This window comes from Arachis stenosperma, chromosome 4, assembly GCF_014773155.1.
Source record: "Arachis stenosperma cultivar V10309 chromosome 4, arast.V10309.gnm1.PFL2, whole genome shotgun sequence".
NCBI lineage: Eukaryota > Viridiplantae > Streptophyta > Magnoliopsida > Fabales > Fabaceae > Arachis > Arachis stenosperma.
Window position 1 is genome coordinate 20278949 of NC_080380.1, and position 19561 is coordinate 20298509.

General features: G+C 40.9%; 2 non-coding genes across 2 annotated transcripts; both read left to right on the forward strand.

Moving 5' to 3' along the window:
* The first annotated feature begins 6241 nt into the window (after positions 1 to 6241).
* On the forward strand, positions 6242 to 6349 carry LOC130978259 (small nucleolar RNA R71). The gene has a single exon (XR_009085912.1). It is a non-coding gene; the product is annotated as a small nucleolar RNA R71 (small nucleolar RNA).
* Positions 6350 to 14916: 8567 nt separating this feature from the next.
* LOC130978260 (small nucleolar RNA R71) lies at positions 14917 to 15024 on the forward strand. The gene has a single exon (XR_009085913.1). It is a non-coding gene; the product is annotated as a small nucleolar RNA R71 (small nucleolar RNA).
* The last annotated feature ends 4537 nt before the right edge of the window (positions 15025 to 19561 follow it).

The window sequence follows — 19561 nt, forward strand, 5'->3', positions numbered from 1 at the left end:
TGGCTCCAAGAACTTGGTGGCTCAATACCATGGCATTACACAACTTCGCACAACTAACCAGCAAGTGCACTGGGTCGTCCAAGTAATAAACCTTACGTGAGTAAGGGTCGATCCCACGGAGATTGTTAGTATTGAAGCAAGCTATGGTCATCTTGTAAATCTTAGTCAGGCAAACTCAGATGTATATGGTGATGAACGAAAATAACATAAAAGATAAGGATAGAGATACTTATGTATATCATTGGTGTAAGAGCTTCAGACAAGTGTATGAAGATGCCTTCCCTTCCGTCTCTCTGCTTTCCTAATGCCTTCATCCAATCCTTTTCTTACTCCTTTCCATGGCAAGCTCGTGTAGGGTTTCACTGTTGTCAGCAGCTACCTCCCATCCGTGCAGTGAAAGCTAATGCACACACTCTGTCACAGTGCTGCCAATCACCGGTTTGGTTCCCTCCCCTACCGGAATAGAATAACTCTTTTGCGTCTGTCACTAACGCCCAGTAGGTTACAGGTTTGAAGCACGTCACAGTCATTCAATCATTGAATCCTACTCAGAATACCACAGACAAGGTTAGACCTTCCGGATTCTCTTGAATGCCGCCATCAGTTCTTGCCTATACCACGAAGACTCTGATCTCACGGAATGGCTGGCTCGTTTGTCAGGCGAGCACTCGGTTGTCAGGCGATCAACCATGCATCGTGCAATCAGAAATCCAAGAGATATTCACTAAGCCTCAAATGCTTGTAGAACAAGAGTGGTTGTCAGTCACCTTATTCATAGGTGAGAATGATGATGAGTGTCAATCATCACCTTCATCAAGTTGAAGAACAAGTGATATCTTGGTAAAAGAACAAGCGGAATTGAATGGAAGAACAATAGTAATTGCATTAATACTCGAGGTACAGCAGAGCTCCACACCTTAATCTATGGTGTGTAGAAACTCCACCGTTGAAAATACATAAGCATAAGGTCTAGGCATGGCCGAATGGCCAGCCTCCCAATGATCTAAGATAGCATAAAACTCAAAGATAGCTACCAAGATGTGTGTAAAGATACAATAGTAAAAGGTCCTACTTATAGAAAACTAGTACATAGATGGGTAAATGACATAAAAATCCACTTCCGGGCCCACTTGGTGTGTGCTTGGGCTGAGCAATGAAGAAATTTCGTGTAGAGACTCTCCTTGGAGTTAAACGCCAGCTTTGGTGCCAGTTTGGGCGTTTAACTCCCATTTGGGTGCCAGTTCCAGCGTTTAACGCTGGGATTTCTTGAGGTGACTTTGAACGCCGGTTTGGGCCATCAAATCTTGGGCAAAGTATGGACTATCATATATTGCTGGAAAGCCCAGGATGTCTAATTTCCAACGCCGTTGAGAGCGCGCCAATGGGCTTCTGTAGCTCCAGAAAATCCGCTTCGAGTGCAGGGAGGTCAGAATCCAACAGCATCTGCAGTCCTTTTGAGTCTCTGGATCAGATTTTTGCTCAGGTCCCTCAATTTCAGCCAGAAAATACCTGAAATCACAGAAAAACACACAAACTCATAGTAAAGTCCAGAAAAGTGAATTTTAACTAAAAACTAATAAAAATATACTAAAAACTAACTAGATCATATCAAAAACATACTAAAAACAATGCCAAAAAGCATACAAATTATCCGCTCATCACAATACCAAACTTAAATTGTTGCTTGTCCCCAAGCAACTGAAAATCAAATAAGATAAAAGGAAGAGAATATGCAATGAATTCCAAAAACATCTGTGAAGATCAGTATTAATTAGATGAGCGGGGCTTTTAACTTTTTGCCTCTGAACAGTTTTGGCATCTCAATCTATCCTTTGAAATTCAGAATGGTTGGCTTCTTTAGGAACTTAGAATCCAGATAGTGTTAATGATTCTCCTAGTAAAGTATGATGATTCTTGAACATAGCTATTTATTGAGTCTTGGCTGTGGCCCAAAGCACTCTGTCTTTCCAGTATTACCACCGGATACATACATGCCACAGACACATAATTGGGTGAACCTTTTCAGATTGTGACTTAGCTTTGCTAAAGTCCCCAATTAGAGGTGTCCAGGGTTCTTAAGCGCACTCTTATTTGCCTTGGATCACAACTCTTATTATTTTTTCTTTTTCTTTTTTTTTTTCGAATTTTTTTTTCGTTTGCTTTTTCTCTCTTTTTTTTTTTTTTTTTTTTGCTTCAAGAATCATTTTTAATGATTTTTCAGATCCTCAGTAACATGTCTCCTTTTTCATCATTCTTTCAAGAGCCAACATTCATGAACCACAAATTCAAGATACATATGCACTGTTTAAGCATGCATTCAGAGAACAAAAATATTGCCACCACATCAAAATAATTAAACTATTATAAAATTCAAAATTCATGCAATTCTTCCTTTTTCAATTAAGCACATTTTTATTCAAGAAAGGTGATGGATTCATAGGACATTCATAACTTTAAGGCATAGACACTAAGACACTAATGATCACAAGACACAAGCATGGATAACATAAAGCATAAAAATCGAAAAACATGAGAATAAAGAACAAGGAAATCAAGGAATGGGTCCACCTCCGTGATGGCGGCTCTTCCTTGCCTTTGAAGGTCCTATGGAGTGCTTGAGCTCCTCAATGTCTCTTCCTTGCCTTTGTTGCTCCTCTCTCATGATTCTTTGTTCTTCTCTAATTTCATGGAGGAGAATGGAGTGTTCTTGGTGCTCCACCCTTAGTTGTCCCATATTGGAACTCAACTCTCCTAGGGAGGTGTTTAGTTGCCCCCAATAGTCTTGTGGAGGAAAATTCATCCCTTGAGGAATCTCAGGGATCTCATGATGAGTGGGATCTCTTGTGTACTCCATCCTTTTCTTAGTGATGGGCTTGTCCTCATCAATGGTGATGTCTCCCTCTATGTCAACTCCCACTGAATAACAGAGGTGACAAATGAGGTGAGGAAAGGCTAACCTTGCCAAGGTAGAGGTCTTGTCCGCCACCCTATAGAGTTCTTGGGCTATAACCTCATGAACCTCTATTTCTTCTCCAATCATGATGCTATGGATCATGATAGCCCGGTCTATGGTAACTTCGGACCGGTTGCTAGTGGGGATGATTGAGCGTTGTATGAACTCTAACCATCCTCTAGCCACGGGTTTGAGGTCATGCCTTCTCAATTGGACCGGCTTTCCTCTTGAATCTTGCTTCCATTGTGTGCCCTCTTCACATATGACTGTGAGGACTTGGTCCAACCTTTGATCAAAGTTGACCCTTCTAGTGTAAGGATGCTCATCTCCTTGCATCATAGGCAAGTTGAACGCCACCCTCACACTTTCCGGACTAAAATCCAAGTATTTCCCCCGAACCATAGTAAGATAATTCTTTGGATCCGGGTTCACACTTTGGTCATGGTTCTTGGTGATCCATGCATTGGCATAGCACTCTTGAACCATCAAGATTCCGACTTGTTGAATGGGGTTGGTAAGTACTTCCCAACCTCTTCTTCGGATCTCATGGCGGATCTCCGGATATTCACCCTTTTTGAGTGAAAAGGGGACTTCGGGGATCACCTTCTTCAAGGCCACAACTTCATAGAAGTGGTCTTGATGCACCCTTGAGAGGAATCTATCCATCTCCCATGACTCGGAGGTGGAAGCCTTTGCCTTCCCTTTCCTCTTTCTAGAGGTTTCTCCGGCCTTGGATGCCATAAATGGTTATGAAAAAGCAACGCTTTTACCACACCAAACTTAAAATGTTTGCTCGTCCTCGAGCAAAAGAAGAAAGAAGAGAGTAGAAGAAGAAGAAATGAGGAAGAGGGAGATGGTAGTGTGTTCGGCCAAGAAGGGAAGAAAGGGTGTTTAGGTTGTGGAAAATGAAGGGGTAAAGAGGGGTTTATATAGGAAAGAGGGGGATGAGGGTTCGGCCATTTGAGGGTGGGTTTGGGAGGGAAAGTGGTTTGAATTTGAAGGGTGAGGTTGGTGGGGATTTTATGAAGGATGGATGTGAGTGGTGAAGAGAAAGATGGGATTTGATAGGTGAGGGGTTTTTGGGGAAGAGGTGTTGAGGTGATTGGTGAATGGGGGAAGAAGAGAGAGAGTGATGGTAGGGTCCTGTGGGGTCCACAGATCTTGTAGTGTCAAGGAAAAGGCATCCTTGCACCAAATGGCATCAAAATCCACGTTTTGAGCCTTTTCTGGCGTTAAACGCCGGGCTGGTGCCCATTCCTGGCGTTTAACGCCAGGTTTTTACCCTTTACTGGCGTTTAACGCCAGTCTGGTGCCCCTTTCTGGCGTTAAACGCCCAGAATGGTGCCAGACTGGGCGTTAAACGCCCAACAGCTAGCATTACTGGCGTTTGAACGCCAGCTTCTTCTTCTCCAGGGTGTGCTGTTTTTCTTCCTGTTTTTCATTTTGTTTTTGCTTTTTTCATTGTTTTTGTGACTTCTTATGATCATCAACCTACAAAAAAGATAAAATAACAAAAGAAAATAATTAATTATAAAACATTGGGTTGCCTCCCAACAAGCGCTTCTTTACTGTCATTAGCTTGACAGAGGACTCTCATGGAGCCTCAGAGTTGTTCAGAACCGTGTTGGGACCTCCCAACACCAAACTTAGAGTTTGAATGTGGGGGTTCAACACCAAACTTAGAGTTTGGTTGTGGCCTCCCAACACCAAACTTAGAGTTTGACTGTGGGGGCTCTGCTTGGCTCTGTTTTGAGAGAAGCTCTTCATGCTTCTTCTCCATGGTGACAGAGGGATATCCTTGGGCCTTAAACACCAAGGATTCTTCATTCACTTGAATGATCAACTCTCCTCTATCAACATCAATCACAGCCTTTGCTGTGGCTAGAAAGGGTCTGCCAAGGATGATGGATTCATCCATGCACTTCCCAGTCTCTAGGACTATGAAATCAGTAGGAATGTAATGGTCTTCAACCTTAACCAGAACATCCTCTATAAGTCCATAGGCTTGTTTTCTTGAATTGTCTGCCATCTCTAGTGAGATTTTTGCAGCTTGCACCTCAAAGATCCCTAATTTCTCTATTACAGAGAGGGGCATGAGGTTTACACTTGACCCCAAGTCACACAAGGCCTTCTTGAAGGTCATGGTGCCTATGGTACAAGGTATAGAAAACTTCCCAGGATCTTGCCTCTTTTGAGGCAGTTCTGCCTAGACAAGTCATTCAGTTCTTTGGTGAGCAAGGGTGGTTCATCCTCCCAAGTCTCATTTCCAAATAACTTGTCATTCAGTTTCATGATTGCTCCAAGGTATTTAGCAACTTGCTCTTCAGTGACATACTCATCCTCTTCAGAGGAAGAATACTCATCAGAGCTCATGAATGGCAGAAGTAAGTCCAATGGAATCTCTATGGTCTCATTTTGAGCCTCAGATTCCCATTGTTCCTCATTGAGGAACTCAGAGGAGATTGGTACACGCCCACTGAGGTCTTCCTCAGTGGCGTCCTCCTCCTTTCTTTCCTCTCCATATTCGGCCATGTCTATGGCTTTGCACTCTCCTTTTGGATTTTCTTCTGTATTACTTGGGAGAGTGCTAGGAGGGAGTTCAGTAACTTTCTTGCTCAGCTGACCCACTTGTCCTTCCAAATTTCTGATGGAGGACCTTGTTTCATTCATGAAACTTTGAGTGGTCTTTATTAGATCAGAGACCATTGTTGCTAAGTCAGAAGTATTCTGCTTAGAACTCTCTGTCTGTTGCTGAGAAGATGATGGAAAAGGTTTACCATTGTTAAACCTGTTTCTTCCACCATTATTATTGAAACCTTGTTGAGGTCTCTCTTGATTCTTCCATGAGAGATTTGGGTGATTTCTCCATGAAGAATTATAGGTGTTTCCATAGGGTTCTCCTAGGTAATTCACCTCTTCCATGGAAGGGTTCTCAGGATCATAAGCTTCTTCTTCAGATGAAGCATCCTTAGTACTGTTTGGTGCATTTTGCATTCCAGACAGACTTTGAGAAATCAAATTGACTTGTTGAGTCAATATCTTGTTCTGAGCCAATATGGCATTCAGAGTGTCAATCTCAAGAACTCCTTTCTTCTGACTAGTCCCATTGTTCACAGGATTCCTTTCAGAAGTGTACATGAATTGGTTATTTGCAACCATTTCAATCAATTCTTGAGCTTCTGCAGGCGTCTTCTTCAGATGAAGAGATCCTCCAGCAGAGCTATCCAAAGACATCTTGGATAGTTCAGAGAGACCATCATAGAAGATACCTATGATGCTCCATTCAGAAAGCATGTCTGAGGGACATCTTCTGATTAATTGTTTGTATCTTTCCCAAGCTTCATAGAGGAATTCTCCATCCTTCTGTCTGAAGGTTTGGACTTCCACTCTAAGCTTACTCCATCTTTGTGGTGGAAAGAACTTTGCCAAGAAGGCATTGACTAGCTTTTCCCAAGAGTCCAGGATTTCTTTAGGTTGAGAATCCAACCATATTCTAGCTCTGTCTCTTACAGCAAAAGGGAATAGCATCAGTCTGTAGACCTCAGGGTTAACCCCATTAGTCTTGACTGTGTCACAGATTTGCAAGAACTCAGCTAAAAACTGATGAGGATCTTCCATTGGAAGTCCATGAAACTTGCAATTCTGTTGCATTAGAGAAACTAATTGAGGCTTAAGCTCAAAGTTGTTTGCTCCAATGGCAGGGATAGAGATGCTTCTCCCATAAAAATCAGGAGTAGGTGTAGTAAAGTCACCAAGCACCTTCCTTGCATTGTTGGCATTGTTGTTGTTTTCGGCTGCCATTTGTTCTTCTTCCTTGAAGAATTCGGTCAGGTGCTCTAAAGAGAGTTGTGTTTTGGCTTCTCTTAGCTTTCTCTTCAAGGTCCTTTCAGGTTCAGGATCAGCCTCAACAAGAATGCCTTTGTCTCTGCTCCTGCTCATATGAAAGAGAAGAGAAACAGAAAGTGTGGAATCCTCTATGTCACAGTATAGAGATTCCTTTAAATATCAGAGGAAAAATAGAAAGAAGAAGGAGAAGATGAATTCGAACTTTAATTAGATAAGGTTCGAATTGTGCATTTAGAAAGAGTGGTACTCCATAAATAGAAGGATGTGGGAAGGAGGGAAGAGAATTTTCGAAAATTCATTAAAATATTTTGAAAACATTTTTGAAAAACATTAATTGATTTTCGAAAATCAAAGTGGAAAAGAAATCAAGTGATTTTTGAAAAAGATTTTGAAATTAGAAATTAAAAAGATTTGATTGAAAACTAATTTGAAAAAGATGTGGTTAAAAAGATTTAATTGAAAAGTTATGGTTTTAAAAAGATGTGATTGAGAAGATATGATTTGAAAACAATTTTAAAAGATATGATTTGAAAACACTTTGAAAAGATATTATTTTAAAAATTAATGACTTGCCTAACAAGAAAAGATATGATTCAAACATAAAACCTTCCTCAACAGAAAAGGCAACAATTTTTGAGATGTTCAATCAAATCATTAATTGTTAGTAAGTATCTTTTAAAAAGGAAAGAAATTGATTTTGAAAACATTTGATTGAAAAGATTTGATTTGAAAAAGATTTGATTTTGAAAAACTAAGAAAATTGATTTGAAAACAAAATCTTCCCCCTAGCACCATCCTGGCGTTAAACGCCCAGAATGGTATACATTCTGGCGTTTAACGCCCAAAATGCTACCTCTTTGGGCGTTAAACGCCCAACCAGGTGCCCTGGCTGGCGTTTAAACGCCAGTCTGCCTTCTTCACTGGGTATTTTTGAATGCTCAGCTTTTTCTGTGTAATTCCTCTGCAGTATGTTCTGAATCTTCAATTCTTTGTATCATTGACTTGAAAAGACACAAATTAAAAAATATTTTTTGGATTTTTAATAATCAAAATGCAAAATGAATCAAATAACAATGCATGCAAGACACCAAACTTAGCAGTTTGTATACTACTGACACTAACAATATGAGAATGCATATGAGACACACAAAATACTTCAAGTCAATAGAATTCAAAGATCAAAACAAAGAAATATATGCATGGATTCGAAAATTATAACAAAAACATGCATTTGACACCAAACTTAGGATGAGACACTGAACTTAAGCAAGAAACATCAAATATTTTTGGTCTTTTTGATTTTGTAATTTTTTTGTGTTTTTCGAAAATTAAGTAGGAAAAGGTATCAAAATTCTTAATGAGAATTCCAGGAATCAGTGCAATGCTAGTCTAAGACTCCGGTCCAGGAATTAGACATGGCTTCACAGCCAGCCAAGCTTTCAAAGAAAGCTTCGGTCCAAAACACTAGACATGGCCAGAGGCCAGCCAAGCCTTAGCAAATCACTGCTCCAAAAGCAAGATTGATAAGAAATCAACAAGTTCTTGTGGTGATAAGTTGAAACCTCGGTCCAATGAGATTAGACATGGCTTCTCAGCCAGCCAGATTTCAACAAATCATCATGAAACTCTAGAATTCATCTTCAAGAATTTCGAAAAAAAATTAATACCTAATCTAAGCAACAAGATGAACCGTCAGTTGTCCAGCCTAAACAATCCCGGGCAATAACACCAAGAACTTGATGTTGTTGCCGGATCTTGGCACTGATGTTACCAAAAGCTTGCTCAAAACTTGAACAATCCCCGTTTAACGGCGCCAAAAACTTGGTGCGCGAAATTGTGAACAATACTTTTTCGCAACTCAAATAATCCCCGGTAATGGCTCCAAGAACTTGGTGGCTCAATACCATGGCATTACACAACTTCGCACAACTAACCAGCAAGTGCACTGGGTCGTCCAAGTAATAAACCTTACGTGAGTAAGGGTCGATCCCACGGAGATTGTTAGTATTGAAGCAAGCTATGGTCATCTTGTAAATCTTAGTCAGGCAAACTCAGATGTATATGGTGATGAACGAAAATAACATAAAAGATAAGGATAGAGATACTTATGTATATCATTGGTGTAAGAGCTTCAGACAAGTGTATGAAGATGCCTTCCCTTCCGTCTCTCTGCTTTCCTAATGCCTTCATCCAATCCTTTTCTTACTCCTTTCCATGGCAAGCTCGTGTAGGGTTTCACTGTTGTCAGCAGCTACCTCCCATCCGTGCAGTGAAAGCTAATGCACACACTCTGTCACAGTGCTGCCAATCACCGGTTTGGTTCCCTCCCCTACCGGAATAGAATAACTCTTTTGCGTCTGTCACTAACGCCCAGTAGGTTACAGGTTTGAAGCACGTCACAGTCATTCAATCATTGAATCCTACTCAGAATACCACAGACAAGGTTAGACCTTCCGGATTCTCTTGAATGCCGCCATCAGTTCTTGCCTATACCACGAAGACTCTGATCTCACGGAATGGCTGGCTCGTTTGTCAGGCGAGCACTCGGTTGTCAGGCGATCAACCATGCATCGTGCAATCAGAAATCCAAGAGATATTCACTAAGCCTCAAATGCTTGTAGAACAAGAGTGGTTGTCAGTCACCTTGTTCATAGGTGAGAATGATGATGAGTGTCAATCATCACCTTCATCAAGTTGAAGAACAAGTGATATCTTGGTAAAAGAACAAGCGGAATTGAATGGAAGAACAATAGTAATTGCATTAATACTCGAGGTACAGCAGAGCTCCACACCTTAATCTATGGTGTGTAGAAACTCCACCGTTGAAAATACATAAGCATAAGGTCTAGGCATGGCCGAATGGCCAGCCTCCCAATGATCTAAGATAGCATAAAACTCAAAGATAGCTACCAAGATGTGTGTAAAGATACAATAGTAAAAGGTCCTACTTATAGAAAACTAGTACATAGATGGGTAAATGACATAAAAATCCACTTCCGGGCCCACTTGGTGTGTGCTTGGGCTGAGCAATGAAGAAATTTCGTGTAGAGACTCTCCTTGGAGTTAAACGCCAGCTTTGGTGCCAGTTTGGGCGTTTAACTCCCATTTGGGTGCCAGTTCCAGCGTTTAACGCTGGGATTTCTTGAGGTGACTTTGAACGCCGGTTTGGGCCATCAAATCTTGGGCAAAGTATGGACTATCATATATTGCTGGAAAGCCCAGGATGTCTAATTTCCAACGCCGTTGAGAGCGCGCCAATGGGCTTCTGTAGCTCCAGAAAATCCGCTTCGAGTGCAGGGAGGTCAGAATCCAACAGCATCTGCAGTCCTTTTGAGTCTCTGGATCAGATTTTTGCTCAGGTCCCTCAATTTCAGCCAGAAAATACCTGAAATCACAGAAAAACACACAAACTCATAGTAAAGTCCAGAAAAGTGAATTTTAACTAAAAACTAATAAAAATATACTAAAAACTAACTAGATCATATCAAAAACATACTAAAAACAATGCCAAAAAGCATACAAATTATCCGCTCATCACAATACCAAACTTAAATTGTTGCTTGTCCCCAAGCAACTGAAAATCAAATAAGATAAAAGGAAGAGAATATGCAATGAATTCCAAAAACATCTGTGAAGATCAGTATTAATTAGATGAGCGGGGCTTTTAACTTTTTGCCTCTGAACAGTTTTGGCATCTCAATCTATCCTTTGAAATTCAGAATGGTTGGCTTCTTTAGGAACTTAGAATCCAGATAGTGTTAATGATTCTCCTAGTAAAGTATGATGATTCTTGAACATAGCTATTTATTGAGTCTTGGCTGTGGCCCAAAGCACTCTGTCTTTCCAGTATTACCACCGGATACATACATGCCACAGACATATAATTGGGTGAACCTTTTCAGATTGTGACTTAGCTTTGCTAAAGTCCCCAATTAGAGGTGTCCAGGGTTCTTAAGCGCACTCTTATTTGCCTTGGATCACAACTCTTATTATTTTTCTTTTTCTTTTTTTTTTTTCGAAATTTTTTTTTTCGTTTGCTTTTTCTCTCTTTTTTTTTTTTTTTTTTTTTTGCTTCAAGAATCATTTTTAATGATTTTTCAGATCCTCAGTAACATGTCTCCTTTTTCATCATTCTTTCAAGAGCCAACATTCATGAACCACAAATTCAAGATACATATGCACTGTTTAAGCATGCATTCAGAGAACAAAAATATTGCCACCACATCAAAATAATTAAACTATTATAAAATTCAAAATTCATGCAATTCTTCCTTTTTCAATTAAGCACATTTTTATTCAAGAAAGGTGATGGATTCATAGGACATTCATAACTTTAAGGCATAGACACTAAGACACTAATGATCACAAGACACAAGCATGGATAACATAAAGCATAAAAATCGAAAAACATGAGAATAAAGAACAAGGAAATCAAGGAATGGGTCCACCTCCGTGATGGCGGCTCTTCCTTGCCTTTGAAGGTCCTATGGAGTGCTTGAGCTCCTCAATGTCTCTTCCTTGCCTTTGTTGCTCCTCTCTCATGATTCTTTGTTCTTCTCTAATTTCATGGAGGAGAATGGAGTGTTCTTGGTGCTCCACCCTTAGTTGTCCCATATTGGAACTCAACTCTCCTAGGGAGGTGTTTAGTTGCCCCAATAGTCTTGTGGAGGAAAATTCATCCCTTGAGGAATCTCAGGGATCTCATGATGAGTGGGATCTCTTGTGTACTCCATCCTTTTCTTAGTGATGGGCTTGTCCTCATCAATGGTGATGTCTCCCTCTATGTCAACTCCCACTGAATAACAGAGGTGACAAATGAGGTGAGGAAAGGCTAACCTTGCCAAGGTAGAGGTCTTGTCCGCCACCCTATAGAGTTCTTGGGCTATAACCTCATGAACCTCTATTTCTTCTCCAATCATGATGCTATGGATCATGATAGCCCGGTCTATGGTAACTTCGGACCGGTTGCTAGTGGGGATGATTGAGCGTTGTATGAACTCTAACCATCCTCTAGCCACGGGTTTGAGGTCATGCCTTCTCAATTGGACCGGCTTTCCTCTTGAATCTTGCTTCCATTGTGTGCCCTCTTCACATATGACTGTGAGGACTTGGTCCAACCTTTGATCAAAGTTGACCCTTCTAGTGTAAGGATGCTCATCTCCTTGCATCATAGGCAAGTTGAACGCCACCCTCACACTTTCCGGACTAAAATCCAAGTATTTCCCCCGAACCATAGTAAGATAATTCTTTGGATCCGGGTTCACACTTTGGTCATGGTTCTTGGTGATCCATGCATTGGCATAGCACTCTTGAACCATCAAGATTCCGACTTGTTGAATGGGGTTGGTAAGTACTTCCCAACCTCTTCTTCGGATCTCATGGCGGATCTCCGGATATTCACCCTTTTGAGTGAAAAGGGGACTTCGGGGATCACCTTCTTCAAGGCCACAACTTCATAGAAGTGGTCTTGATGCACCCTTGAGAGGAATCTATCCATCTCCCATGACTCGGAGGTGGAAGCCTTTGCCTTCCCTTTCCTCTTTCTAGAGATTTCTCCGGCCTTGGATGCCATAAATGGTTATGAAAAAGCAACGCTTTTACCACACCAAACTTAAAATGTTTGCTCGTCCTCGAGCAAAAGAAGAAAGAAGAGAGTAGAAGAAGAAGAAATGAGGAAGAGGGAGATGGTAGTGTGTTCGGCCAAGAAGGGAAGAAAGGGTGTTTAGGTTGTGGAAAATGAAGGGGTAAAGAGGGGTTTATATAGGAAAGAGGGGGATGAGGGTTCGGCCATTTGAGGGTGGGTTTGGGAGGGAAAGTGGTTTGAATTTGAAGGGTGAGGTTGGTGGGGATTTTATGAAGGATGGATGTGAGTGGTGAAGAGAAAGATGGGATTTGATAGGTGAGGGGTTTTTGGGGAAGAGGTGTTGAGGTGATTGGTGAATGGGGGAAGAAGAGAGAGAGTGATGGTAGGGTCCTGTGGGGTCCACAGATCTTGTAGTGTCAAGGAAAAGGCATCCTTGCACCAAATGGCATCAAAATCCACGTTTTGAGCCTTTTCTGGCGTTAAACGCCGGGCTGGTGCCCATTCCTGGCGTTTAACGCCAGGTTTTTACCCTTTACTGGCGTTTAACGCCAGTCTGGTGCCCCTTTCTGGCGTTAAACGCCCAGAATGGTGCCAGACTGGGCGTTAAACGCCCAACAGCTAGCATTACTGGCGTTTGAACGCCAGCTTCTTCTTCTCCAGGGTGTGCTGTTTTTCTTCCTGTTTTTCATTTTGTTTTTGCTTTTTCATTGTTTTTGTGACTTCTTATGATCATCAACCTACAAAAAAGATAAAATAACAAAAGAAATAATTAATTATAAAACATTGGGTTGCCTCCCAACAAGCGCTTCTTTACTGTCATTAGCTTGACAGAGGACTCTCATGGAGCCTCAGAGTTGTTCAGAACCGTGTTGGGACCTCCCAACACCAAACTTAGAGTTTGAATGTGGGGGTTCAACACCAAACTTAGAGTTTGGTTGTGGCCTCCCAACACCAAACTTAGAGTTTGACTGTGGGGGCTCTGCTTGGCTTTGTTTTGAGAGAAGCTCTTCATGCTTCTTCTCCATGGTGACAGAGGGATATCCTTGGGCCTTAAACACCAAGGATTCTTCATTCACTTGAATGATCAACTCTCCTCTATCAACATCAATCACAGCCTTTGCTGTGGCTAGAAAGGGTCTGCCAAGGATGATGGATTCATCCATGCACTTCCCAGTCTCTAGGACTATGAAATCAGTAGGAATGTAATGGTCTTCAACCTTAACCAGAACATCCTCTATAAGTCCATAGGCTTGTTTCTTGAATTGTCTGCCATCTCTAGTGAGATTTTTGCAGCTTGCACCTCAAAGATCCCTAATTTCTCCATTACAGAGAGGGGCATGAGGTTTACACTTGACCCCAAGTCACACAAGGCCTTCTTGAAGGTCATGGTGCCTATGGTACAAGGTATAGAAAACTTCCCAGGATCTTGCCTCTTTTGAGGCAGTTTCTGCCTAGACAAGTCATTCAGTTCTTTGGTGAGCAAGGGTGGTTCATCCTCCCAAGTCTCATTTCCAAATAACTTGTCATTCAGTTTCATGATTGCTCCAAGGTATTTAGCAACTTGCTCTTCAGTGACATACTCATCCTCTTCAGAGGAAGAATACTCATCAGAGCTCATGAATGGCAGAAGTAAGTCCAATGGAATCTCTATGGTCTCATTTTGAGCCTCAGATTCCCATTGTTCCTCATTGAGGAACTCAGAGGAGATTGGTACACGCCCACTGAGGTCTTCCTCAGTGGCGTCCTCCTCCTTTCTTTCCTCTCCATATTCGGCCATGTCTATGGCTTTGCACTCTCCTTTTGGATTTTCTTCTGTATTACTTGGGAGAGTGCTAGGAGGGAGTTCAGTAACTTTCTTGCTCAGCTGACCCACTTGTCCTTCCAAATTTCTGATGGAGGACCTTGTTTCATTCATGAAACTTTGAGTGGTCTTTATTAGATCAGAGACCATTGTTGCTAAGTCAGAAGTATTCTGCTTAGAACTCTCTGTCTGTTGCTGAGAAGATGATGGAAAAGGTTTACCATTGTTAAACCTGTTTCTTCCACCATTATTATTGAAACCTTGTTGAGGTCTCTCTTGATTCTTCCATGAGAGATTTGGGTGATTTCTCCATGAAGAATTATAGGTGTTTCCATAGGGTTCTCCTAGGTAATTCACCTCTTCCATGGAAGGGTTCTCAGGATCATAAGCTTCTTCTTCAGATGAAGCATCCTTAGTACTGTTTGGTGCATTTTGCATTCCAGACAGACTTTGAGAAATCAAATTGACTTGTTGAGTCAATATCTTGTTCTGAGCCAATATGGCATTCAGAGTGTCAATCTCAAGAACTCCTTTCTTCTGACTAGTCCCATTGTTCACAGGATTCCTTTCAGAAGCGTACATGAATTGGTTATTTGCAACCATTTCAATCAATTCTTGAGCTTCTGCAGGCGTCTTCTTCAGATGAAGAGATCCTCCAGCAGAGCTATCCAAAGACATCTTGGATAGTTCAGAGAGACCATCATAGAAGATACCTATGATGCTCCATTCAGAAAGCATGTCTGAGGGACATCTTCTGATTAATTGTTTGTATCTTTCCCAAGCTTCATAGAGGAATTCTCCATCCTTCTGTCTGAAGGTTTGGACTTCCACTCTAAGCTTACTCCATCTTTGTGGTGGAAAGAACTTTGCCAAGAAGGCATTGACTAGCTTTTCCCAAGAGTCCAGGCTTTCTTTAGGTTGAGAATCCAACCATATTCTAGCTCTGTCTCTTACAGCAAAAGGGAATAGCATCAGTCTGTAGACCTCAGGGTTAACCCCATTAGTCTTGACTGTGTCACAGATTTGCAAGAACTCAGCTAAAAACTGATGAGGATCTTCCATTGGAAGTCCATGAAACTTGCAATTCTGTTGCATTAGAGAAACTAATTGAGGCTTAAGCTCAAAGTTGTTTGCTCCAATGGCAGGGATAGAGATGCTTCTCCCATAGAAATCAGGAGTAGGTGTAGTAAAGTCACCAAGCACCTTCCTTGCATTGTTGGCATTGTTGTTGTTTTCGGCTGCCATTTGTTCTTCTTCCTTGAAGAATTCGGTCAGGTGCTCTAAAGAGAGTTGTGTTTTGGCTTCTCTTAGCTTTCTCTTCAAGGTCCTTTCAGGTTCAGGATCAGCCTCAACAAGAATGCCTTTGTCTCTGCTCCTGCTCATATGAAAGAGAAGAGAAACAGAAAGTGTGGAATCCTCTATGTCACAGTATAGAGATTCCTTTAAATGTCAGAGGAAAAATAGAAAGAAGAAGGAGAAGATGAATTCGAACTTTAATTAGATAAGGTTCGAATTGTGCATTTAGAAAGAGTGGTACTCCATAAATAGAAGGATGTGGGAAGGAGGGAAGAGAATTTCGAAAATTCATTAAAATATTTTGAAAACATTTTTGAAAAACATTAATTGATTTTCGAAAATCAAAGTGGAAAAGAAATCAAGTGATTTTTGAAAAAGATTTTGAAATTAGAAATTAAAAAGATTTGATTGAAAACTAATTTGAAAAAGATGTGGTTAAAAAGATTTAATTGAAAAGTTATGGTTTTAAAAAGATGTGATTGAGAAGATATGATTTGAAAACAATTTTAAAAGATATGATTTGAAAACACTTTGAAAAGATATTATTTTAAAAATTAATGACTTGCCTAACAAGAAAAGATATGATTCAAACATAAAACCTTCCTCAACAGAAAAGGCAACAATTTTGAGATGTTCAATCAAATCATTAATTGTTAGTAAGTATCTTTTAAAAAGGAAAGAAATTGATTTTGAAAACATTTGATTGAAAAGATTTGATTTGAAAAAGATTTGATTTTGAAAAACTAAGAAAATTGATTTGAAAACAAAATCTTCCCCCTAGCACCATCCTGGCGTTAAACGCCCAGAATGGTATACATTCTGGCGTTTAACGCCCAAAATGCTACCTCTTTGGGCGTTAAACGCCCAACCAGGTGCCCTGGCTGGCGTTTAAACGCCAGTCTGCCTTCTTCATTGGGTATTTTTGAATGCTCAGCTTTTTCTGTGTAATTCCTCTGCAGTATGTTCTGAATCTTCAATTCTTTGTATCATTGACTTGAAAAGACACAAATTAAAAATATTTTTTGGATTTTTAATAATCAAAATGCAAAATGAATCAAATAACAATGCATGCAAGACACCAAACTTAGCAGTTTGTATACTACTGACACTAACAATATGAGAATGCATATGAGACACACAAAATACTTCAAGTCAATAGAATTCAAAGATCAAAACAAAGAAATATATGCATGGATTCGAAAATTATAACAAAAACATGCATTTGACACCAAACTTAGGATGAGACACTGAACTTAAGCAAGAAACATCAAATATTTTTGGTCTTTTTGATTTTGTAATTTTTTTGTGTTTTTCGAAAATTAAGTAGGAAAAGGTATCAAAATTCTTAATGAGAATTCCAGGAATCAGTGCAATGCTAGTCTAAGACTCCGGTCCAGGAATTAGACATGGCTTCACAGCCAGCCAAGCTTTCAAAGAAAGCTTCGGTCCAAAACACTAGACATGGCCAGAGGCCAGCCAAGCCTTAGCAAATCACTGCTCCAAAAGCAAGATTGATAAGAAATCAACAAGTTCTTGTGGTGATAAGTTGAAACCTCGGTCCAATGAGATTAGACATGGCTTCTCAGCCAGCCAGATTTCAACAAATCATCATGAAACTCTAGAATTCATCTTCAAGAATTTCGAAAAAAATTAATACCTAATCTAAGCAACAAGATGAACCGTCAGTTGTCCAGCCTAAACAATCCCGGGCAATAACACCAAGAACTTGATGTTGTTGCCGGATCTTGGCACTGATGTTACCAAAAGCTTGCTCAAAACTTGAACAATCCCCGTTTAACGGCGCCAAAAACTTGGTGCGCGAAATTGTGAACAATACTTTTTCACAACTCAAATAATCCCCGGTAATGGCTCCAAGAACTTGGTGGCTCAATACCATGGCATTACACAACTTCGCACAACTAACCAGCAAGTGCACTGGGTCGTCCAAGTAATAAACCTTACGTGAGTAAGGGTCGATCCCACGGAGATTGTTAGTATTGAAGCAAGCTATGGTCATCTTGTAAATCTTAGTCAGGCAAACTCAGATGTATATGGTGATGAACGAAAATAACATAAAAGATAAGGATAGAGATACTTATGTATATCATTGGTGTAAGAGCTTCAGACAAGTGTATGAAGATGCCTTCCCTTCCGTCTCTCTGCTTTCCTAATGCCTTCATCCAATCCTTTTCTTACTCCTTTCCATGGCAAGCTCGTGTAGGGTTTCACTGTTGTCAGCAGCTACCTCCCATCCGCGCAGTGAAAGCTAATGCACACACTCTGTCACAGTGCTGCCAATCACCGGTTTGGTTCCCTCCCCTACCGGAATAGAATAACTCTTTTGCGTCTGTCACTAACGCCCAGTAGGTTACAGGTTTGAAGCACGTCACAGTCATTCAATCATTGAATCCTACTCAGAATACCACAGACAAGGTTAGACCTTCCGGATTCTCTTGAATGCCGCCATCAGTTCTTGCCTATACCACGAAGACTCTGATCTCACGGAATGGCTGGCTCGTTTGTCAGGCGAGCACTCGGTTGTCAGGCGATCAACCATGCATCGTGCAATCAGAAATCCAAGAGATATTCACTAAGCCTCAAATGCTTGTAGAACAAGAGTGGTTGTCAGTCACCTTGTTCATAGGTGAGAATGATGATGAGTGTCAATCATCACCTTCATCAAGTTGAAGAACAAGTGATATCTTGGTAAAAGAACAAGCGGAATTGAATGGAAGAACAATAGTAATTGCATTAATACTCGAGGTACAGCAGAGCTCCACACCTTAATCTATGGTGTGTAGAAACTCCACCATTGAAAATACATAAGCATAAGGTCTAGGCATGGCCGAATGGCCAGCCTCCCAATGATCTAAGATAGCATAAAACTCAAAGATAGCTACCAAGATGTGTGTAAAGATACAATAGTAAAAGGTCCTACTTATAGAAAACTAGTACATAGATGGGTAAATGACATAAAAATCCACTTCCGGGCCCACTTGGTGTGTGCTTGGGCTGAGCAATGAAGAAATTTCGTGTAGAGACTCTCCTTGGAGTTAAACGCCAGCTTTGGTGCCAGTTTGGGCGTTTAACTCCCATTTGGGTGCCAGTTCCAGCGTTTAACGCTGGGATTTCTTGAGGTGACTTTGAACGCCGGTTTGGGCCATCAAATCTTGGGCAAAGTATGGACTATCATATATTGCTGGAAAGCCCAGGATGTCTAATTTCCAAAGCCGTTGAGAGCGCGCCAATTGGGCTTCTGTAGCTCCAGAAAATCCGCTTCGAGTGCAGGGAGGTCAGAATCCAACAGCATCTGCAGTCCTTTTGAGTCTCTGGATCAGATTTTTGCTCAGGTCCCTCAATTTCAGCCAGAAAATACCTGAAATCACAGAAAAACACACAAACTCATAGTAAAGTCCAGAAAAGTGAATTTTAACTAAAAACTAATAAAAATATACTAAAAACTAACTAGATCATATCAAAAACATACTAAAAACAATGCCAAAAAGCATACAAATTATCCGCTCATCACATATCTAGCTATTAAAAAGGGGCTAGTGAATGAGGTAACTTGCGAGTGAAGCAAGGGGAATATGAATGATCAATGAGGATCAAGATGATTATGTGAGATGCGGAGGATGGTGGTGGAAGTGCTTGTGATGCCATGGGCCGAAAGGCTATAATTGTTAATGAAATGGCTGGTTATGGATTTAACCGTGAGCCGGAATAGCTGTGTATGCTATGAATATTGGCTGGTTCTGGATTGAACCGTGAGCCGGAATGGCTAATATGGATGTTGATCCATGGATGAGAATTCATGCATGTTGATGCTGAATTATTGATAATTGTGATTTGCACTTCCACTATCTGAGGTACGAGTTTCCTTGGGTAGTAGTAGTGGCTAGCCACCACGTGCTCCAGGTTGAGACTCGAAGCTCTGTTAACCCTATGTTGTAAGTGTGGCCGGGCACTGTGAAAGGCCCGGATGAGCTCGAACCCCCGTAAATATTCACCAGTGAGGGTGATGGATATGGATCATGTTTATGTTCAAGTTTATAACGAGTATAACTCGAGTTTGGGGATG